At 54.5% G+C, this 7984-nt stretch overlaps 1 protein-coding gene across 2 annotated transcripts in view; it reads left to right on the top strand.

Annotated features, from left to right (window-relative positions):
- The first annotated feature begins 91 nt into the window (after positions 1 to 91).
- LOC121017006 (growth factor receptor-bound protein 10-like) overlaps positions 92 to 7984 on the top strand; it is a 121584-nt gene continuing 113691 nt past the window's right edge. The window contains exon 1 of one of the 2 annotated variants that reach the window (XM_040455075.1): positions 92 to 521. The gene's annotated coding sequence lies outside the window, so the exon portion shown is untranslated. The remainder of the gene's footprint in view (positions 522 to 7984) is intronic. The other variant, XM_040455072.1, reaches the window with a different exon arrangement.

The following is a 7984-nucleotide window of genomic DNA, read 5'->3' as shown; positions in this document are numbered from 1 at the left end:
GCCCGCGGCCGTGGGGCCCTGCCCTCTCCAGCCGGAGCGCCGCCCGGCCGCGGGATCCTGGCTTTTTTTTTTTTTTTTTTTTTTGGTTCTGTTAGTGGCCCCGTTACCCGCCGCTGGGGCCTAACACCAAGTTGTGGGCTCGCGGATCAGCCGTCCGCCAGCCGTGGAAACGCGATAAGAGCCAGACGGTTCGCAGAAGGAAATTTCTGATGCAACTCTCCGCCTTCGCTGGTCGCCTCTCCAAACGCCTGCCTTGCGACTGCCCTGCAGCCTGTGCGTTATGGAAATGAGGGTATTCTCGACTTTTGATGGGGTTCGTCTTTTCCGGGCGGTGGAAGGAACGCCAACTTTGTGCCATTCGCCCCTGACCGGAACGGTGGGCAGGGTAGGGGAGCCGCGGGGGACGTGGACCCGCTCCCGGAGCTTGGCGACGCGTCGGGAAAGATCGCGTGCCTGCAAACGTTGTATCCACTTTCATTGAAGAGATGCAAAGAAAAAAGGCCCCAAAACAAGTAGCGCTCGTGAGTAAATACGCGTTATTGCACAACTTTCTCTGTGCTGCTGTTTACGAGGCCAGGCCCGGAACACTTTGTTTCCGAAAATGCTGATTCAGCCATTTGGAGCCCCCGACTTTTCAGAAATGGTGCTCTCTTTAACGTTTCGCTCAGTTTTACTCAGAACACATGTTGGTGAGCGCAGCAACAGGCGTTGGCTAGAGTTTACAGCACAAAGCTGCTCGTTTCTCACCGGGGTTGACCTAGTGTCTCCCTCTCTTTCTTTCCCAGAGGAAAAATAGGTAAAATCGAGGTTTCTGCAGAGGAGGAAGTTTTCCCCTACTCGGGGGATGGCGAGGTGTCTTTTAGGGGAGGATTTTATTAAGGGAAAGCCCCAAAACCAAATATGTGTTTCCAGGAATGATTCTGGATGACCGTTTTTTTTCCCCTTCCTGTTAAAAATCTGAACTGTAGGATTACTGCACATAATAGTTGAGTTTTATTGGGAACACTTAAAAGAGAAGGGCCACGCAGGCCAATCCCCAGATTACAGGGAGGGAATTTGAGGACAGATGGACTTACACACCCAGCAAGTGGCTCCTGTAACTGAGAGGTGTCGCCACTGATACTCCCTGAGCAGTTCACGGTGCAAGAGACTCGCAAAGAACCTTATTGCTTTAATCCCCTCCAGCCCCATGATCCTCGTTTTACTGGTAGGGAAACTGAGGCTCAGGAGGTTAATCGGCAGGCCTGCGGTCACATGACCGGCAAATGACAGAGCTGTCACCAGAGCCTAAGCTTTGGATTTTGTTTTTAGCCCTGTGTGTTTTGTGCTGCTGCCCAAGTCCATTGTTCCTGAAAGTGAAATGGCCCCCCGGGGGAGGCTCCTGCTGCCGGCCTCACGCACCTGGAGGAGGGAGAGGAGGCTCTGTGACCATTCTGGTCGCTTCCAACCTTCCAGATTTCTGTCGGATCTCCAGGCCGTTGTCATTTTGTGCACTTCTTTTTATCCTCCAAATGCACTTATTTGGGGGAGGAAACTTGGATGTCGTGAGTTTGACATGGCCGTTGTGTTTCGTGTCATTAAAACAGCCTTCTAATAAAAGCCTTGTATCCCTGAAGTCATCTGTTGACTCTCGCCTGTGGTCTTTACCACTTTGGGGGCGGTGCTGGGCTGGGCAGAATGCCTTTCCTTTGTGAATCAGGAACCCAGAGCCGGGAGGCTTCTCGCCAGCTATTTGTCTAGAGAGTTATTGGTGGTGGCCGTTGGGATCGGAACCCAGGGCCAGTCTGGGAGGCCAGTCTCTCCGCCTCCAGCTGGAGAGAGCTGGAGTCCAAATGTAGGAGCTAGCATGAAACTTTGATTTTGACCGGGTGGCGGCTCTGAGACTTTATGACACACGGAAACCACAGTCCTGCCTGAGCAGAGGCCAGCCCCATCAGAGCTGTGGACGTTCTGGGTTGGTGTAGCTGGTAAAGCGTAATGCGTTGAAGGTGGCGTTGTTTCAGGAACCGATTCGCTTGGAGTTCTGTGCCTTTCTCAAACCGGTAGGAGGGCGACAGGGTGTTCTCGAGCCGGTGTCTGGGGCGAGCTGGGTTCCTGTCAGCACTGGGAGCTGAGGGGGCGTCTGCTCGGTTCACGGGGGCAGTGTGTTAAGCAGGGGCTCCTGGGGAGAGAGTATTTGCCGTGTCTTTCATTTAGGTCACCACCACGTTCAGAATTGAAATAGGACTTTTGCTGCCTAGTGAAGGTTTTCTTCTTTAACCTGTCTTTGTTTTTTGCTTAATGGTAGAACCATGGGAAATCAAGGAAGGAATTGAGACAGTTAAGCTCCTTGGTGGGCGAGGCTGGCAGACGGGCACTTGGGGGATCTGGCAACCTTCTAGAAGGTCTGCATGCTAATGGGTGTATAACAGATCTCATCCGTTCAGGCACCTGCTGGCATTGGGTTGGTATTAGAGTCATAGCTGCACGCTTCTGGGGAGCTGTCTGTGCTCCCCCTCTTTCTGCCTCTGGCAGGGACACCTCGCCTCCACTGTCCTCTCCGGCTTTGAGGAACTTCTGAACTTTTCTCCGTGGAACAGGCTTTGTCCCTGCTCCTGGGGATCACCAGAGCCTGATACCTGGAAGGACGTGAAAGTGGGGAAGCGTGAAACCTTTCTAGAAAGGCTCTTCTGTAATGATAGGAAGAAAAATGGCAGGACGGTCCTTTGAGACGGTAACTGAGAAAGCCGTGGCCCAGGGTTGTGGAATGTCCTCGGACAGGCAGAGAGGAGCGGTCCTGACTTTCTGCCTTTGGGGTTCACCGACTCTGAGGGGATCTCCCCTTTATGCCTCTGCCGTGGCAGAGATGGCCCGGACTCAGAGGGAAGCTTCCTCGCTGGTCCTGTGTGTGGTTTTGCCTGTTTGTGAAGGCAGCATGTCGAGGTGGAAATAGGATGCCCGCCCAGAATGCTGGGCATGAAGTTGGTGCATTGCGACTGGATGCCACTGGGGACGCTGGAATATCATTCCCATTTTTCAACCATTAAATTTATATGTGGGTTTGGGGGTTGCGGGTTTCCCTCGATGGTTGAGATCCTTGATTTGAGCATTGACTTGGGCCGGACCCACCAGAGTGGCCAGTGTGTTTTGGCATCCCCTGTGGGACAGGGTGCCGGGGAGGTGTTCTGCTCCCTTTTTGCTCTGTGCAGAGTAGCGGCCCGTACCGATGTTTGCACGAGGCCGGCTGCCTCAGTTTGCCCGCTGGGTCTGCCCCTTCCTAACGTGGCGAGCCTGAGTCACCACTAAGCTCATTGGTGAAATGAGACTCAAAGATGTGTTCACCTGCATAGGGCTGGGGGAAGGGAGGAGGCTGGTGGCATTGTGTGACCCGCCGTGTAGCGCATGATGCTTAGCGAGAGTCCAGACACCCTGCTTCCGTGCACGCTCAGCCTTGGCTTTGAGCCGCTCGTGTGCTTGATTATCCTGCTTTCTATTAATCCGCGGCGTCTGCTAGAGAGAGGGCTCTGCCGCTCAGAGAGGCGCCTGCCCGCGCTTCGCGCGTTTTCGCTGCACCAGACCTTGGCAAGTTGACCGTGACCCGCGTTGAGCACAGACCCTGTGAGAATCCTGTTCTTGCCTGGCTGTAGCCACCACAGGTGGGGTTCGAAGAGGAAAGCGGGGTGGTGTGACATAGACGGTTTCTGGTGGCAGAGCATTCGGCTCCGACGACGGTGACCAGCAGGCATCGACGTACTGGTTCCCTGCAGGGAAGACCTCGGAGCCGCGGAGGCCCCGGCGGGCTGCGGCACTGTGTGCGGGGAGACCCCTGGTCTCGGGCACGTGGAGCCAGGTGGCGTCTGTTTTCAGATCCTTGAGGGGGGTGGGTGTCTGGAGTCCACAGAGACTTAGTCCAGCTGAGACAAGTGCGTGTGCACCGTAGGTCCTGATGGGCTGACCGTGAGCCTGGGAAGCAGGTCTACACACTGTCCAAGGGCTGTGCTGGTGGCCAGCCCTGCCTCTCCCTGAGTCCTGCCTGGGTTTCCTTGCTTCCTTTTCTTCCTTCCTTTTCTCTTTCTTTTCTTTTCTTTTCTTTTCTTTTCTTTTCTTTTCTTTTCTTTTCTTTCTTTCTCTTTGTTTCTTCCTTTTTCTATTTTTAATGTTTATTTTGTTTTTGAGAGAGAACACGTGAGCTTGCAGGGGAGGGGCAGAGAGGGGGAGACACAGAATCCGAAGCGGGCTCCAGGCTCCAAGCTGTCAGCACAGAGCCCTACACGAGGCTGGAACTCACGAACCGTGAGATCACGACCTGAGCTTAGTCAGAGGCTTAACCGACTGAGCCCCCCAGGTGCCCCATGTCCCCTGTTTCTCATACGATTCTTTGATTTCTCTGCTAGGAAGATGAGAAGCTGGCTTTCTGTCCCATCCCTGTCCTGCCCCTGTACTTCTTGTCCCCGCGTTGCCTCTGCTGGCGAGATCGGCCCGACCGTCACCCACTGCTGATGCTATTGGGTCAGCCCCCAATGCTCCTGGTGCCCGGCCCTGTAGCGCACTGCGGTCCCTTCCACTGCCGGAACGTGGCGCTTTCTCTGGGCGAGCTTCTGCGTCTGCTTGGTGGTTTATGTATTTCGCACCCCCCCCCACCCCGATCTTCTCCGTCAGCCTTGGGCGGGGGTGGGGGGGGCCTTGCCCTTCTCTTGGATCCCTTGTCTCTCCTTTTCCTCGTCTCTTCCCACAGCAGGACAGAGAACATTCTGTCTTCGCTTCGGAGACGCAGTTGCTTGCAAATTTCTTGAGACCTGGTGTGTCTGCACACATCCTTATTCTACTCTCTCAGGTCCGTGTGTCCAGGAGAGACTCCTAAAGTGGTGGTTTTCCCTCACGTGTGTGAAGGCTGCTGCTGTGTGTAGACAGAACGCAGTTGAGAATGAAGCTGGTCTGGTTCTTGATGCTTCGTCTGAAACCTGCTCCGTATTTTTCTTTTTTTTTTCTTTTTCTTTTTCTCACGTCTTGAAGCTTGTAGGATATTCTCTTTGAATCTTTGTTTTGGAAATCCCTTGAAGAAGTGCCCTGACCCTGCATCCGTCGTGCGGGGTACATCGAGGGTCTCTACAGTCTGAACGTTTTTGAAGGAATCCTTTAGTTTGTCTTCTTCCGTCTAATTTGCTTGTTAGCCTACAGGATGGGTTCTCCGTTTACTTTTTAGCTCCTGTTTTCTGTCTGTTCTGTTCCGGGTTGTGCAGGGTGTTAGCCTTTCTAACCCTTTCTGTTGGGTTGTAAATTTCTGTCTTCATTTTTTAATCCCCGAGGACCTCTTTTCTGATTCTTTTCTTTCAATAAACTTTTAAAAAAATATTTATTTATATGAAAAAAATTTGTTTTTGATATTTATTATTTATTTTTAAGAGGGAGACAGAGAGCAAACGGGGGACGGACAGAGAGAGAGGGAGACACAGAATCCGAAGCAGGCTCCAGGCTCTGAGCTGTCAGCACAGAGCCCGATGTGGGGCTCGAACTCACGGAGTGTGAGATCATGACCTGAGCTGAAGTCGGACCCTCAACTGACTGAGCCACCCAGGTGCCCCTATTTATTTTTGAGAGAGAGTGTGAGCACAGGAAACACAGAGTGGGGGCGATACAGAGGATCCTAAGGGGGCTCTGCACTGACAGCCCAATGGGGGGCTTGAACTTACGAACCTCGATATCAGGACCTGAGCCGAAGTTGGATGCTTAACTGACTGAGCCCCCTCCTTCCCCCCCCCCCCCCCCGGCACCCCTCAATTAAACTAAGATTTTAGAGCAGTTTTAGACCCGGGGCATTTGTTATGTCATTGAACCTGTAGCAACACTCTGTCATTGCTGAAAATGATTACTTTTATTTTAATGGCATAATATCCTTATTTCATAGATGGCTCTATGTTAAATTTTGGGAGGGGGTATATTCATTTCTGTTTTTTTTTTTCTCTTTTTCCAATATTGTTTATTTTCTCCAATTTTTATATTTAAAAGTTTTCTACACCTCTGGGCCTGACTTAGGCAGACAGCAGAGCCCGTGGCAAGGAAGGGCTCACAGGGATGTTTTATTTGGGTTTCTAAGCCTGGGGAAGCAGGGGTGAAGCAGGGAGGGAGGCAGTAACCAGGGGACTGGCCTCTGCAGTAATTGAGAGATACTGATGGAGGGCTCCAGATTGTGACTGTCCCCAGACAGTCTTGGGGCCGGGGAGGGGAGGAGGGGGACTCCTTTTCCCTTCTGTATCCACCTGCCAGGCCGTGTGTGTAGGCCTGTGGGTGCTGGGTGCAGACCACGCGGGCAGGCCTTCCTCGACCACCCATGGGCCTGTGCCCAGGCGGTCACCCCAGCAGTGGCCGGACAGAGGCCGAGACGGGTGAGGCTGGGGTGGTGTCTGACTCACTCCACGTGGCCCCCATCTTTCAGGTTCAAGGCTTTGCTTAGACTTCCGGGCCCTTTGAGGACGGCTGTGTGGCTGCCCTGATGTCCGGGAGCCCCTGGTGCCGTGTCCTAGGTCTCTTCTCCTTGGCCGGCTGGACTGTGTGCAGACACCTCTTGATCGCGGGCCCTGGGGACATCCGCAGCCCTGCGTCACCTGCACCTGGCCCACCTGCGCTCAGCCTGGTCCCAGAGACGACCCCCCCACCCCCACCCCCCTCAGCTGCTTCAGAAAGCAGTCTGCTCTTGCGGTGCTGAGAGCAGGGCGTTCGCCCGGCTGATGGCTTTGGGGGAGGACGCGGGTTCTTCGACTTGAGTGAATTCTCTTGTTTCAACCCCGCCTCTCCTACGCTGCCAGGAGTAAATGGTGGCTCTCCTTCCTGACACTTGCTGGGCTGGCGAGATGTCAGCCTTTGTCTCCACTCTCTGGCCTGGCGTCTGGCTCCTTTGCATTTTTGAGTCAACTTCCCCTCGTCCACCGGCTTTCCGGCTTTTATGCCTCTTAAAAGATCCCCTTCCTGTTGTCGCAGCACAGCCGAGTGTGGGCTCCATGGGTCGTTTGGCGCAGGCCTGGCTTTTCTGGATTCTTTGCCTGCCGCTGCGCTGGTTTCCCTCTTGCGCTCCCACATGCGCCTGTAGCTGGGAGCACTGGGCTTTTTTATGGGGGGAGGCGTGGCAGGGGAAGGCCCTTTGGTCCTGGGAATCGCTGTTCTTTCCCGGGAGGCTGCAGGGTGGGTGTGATCCAAGCCGAGGCGTTCACGATCAGGGCCGAGGGCAGAGGGCAGGGTGGACGGGACCCCTGAGCCTCCTTCGGGAGGCAGACTGCGGAGGTGGGTTGGAGTCACCGCAGAGAGCAGCTGGGCGTTGTCAGGTCTGGGAGGCAAGGGGGGCCAGTGACTCGCTCTGTCACCTTGGGGAAGTCCCTCTGCCTGCACCTTGACTTCTCCTGGAATTTCGGGGTTGACCTCTGTGCCTCGGTTTACCCCGTAGCATCTCCACCACAGGGACGCCCGGTATTGGCGTTCACACTCGGCTGGAGTGTGCTTCCCCTCGGCACACAGGCCAGGCGGTTCAGGATCTGCCGGGACGGTGACAGGGTTGAACACTCTGCTTTTGGTCTGCTTTCATGGGGTCGACTTTACTCTTTTGTTTTTATTAAAAACACTTTTTAAAAATATGTATTTATTTTTGAGAGGGGGGGAGAGAGAGAGAGAGAGAGAGAGAGAGAGAGAGAGAGAATCCCAACCAGGCTCCACGCTGTCAGCATGGAGCCCGACGCAGGGCTCGAACCCACGAACGGGAGATCGTGACCTGAGCCAAAGTCAGACACTCAACCGACTGAGCCCCCCCGGCGCCCCTTTGGGGTCGAAATGTCGGAAGCATGTGGTCCTGGTCACCTTAGAGCCTCTCTGCCCCACTGCGTCCTCCAGGTTGGAGGACCCGTGACCCCCCACTCGTTCTGGGGAGCACTTTGTCATTCTCTGCGTGTCTGAACACAGCGCCTCGCTGGGCTCCTGGCTCCCTGCTCCCTTTTATACGCACGTGAGCATGGTAGCGTCT

The sequence above is a fragment of the Herpailurus yagouaroundi genome, unplaced genomic scaffold, assembly GCF_014898765.1.
Source record: "Herpailurus yagouaroundi ecotype Mexico unplaced genomic scaffold, PumYag 214, whole genome shotgun sequence".
NCBI classification, from domain to species: Eukaryota; Metazoa; Chordata; class Mammalia; order Carnivora; family Felidae; genus Herpailurus; species Herpailurus yagouaroundi.
Note: the sequence above shows the minus strand (reverse complement) of the source record. Positions and strands in the feature narration are given on the sequence as shown.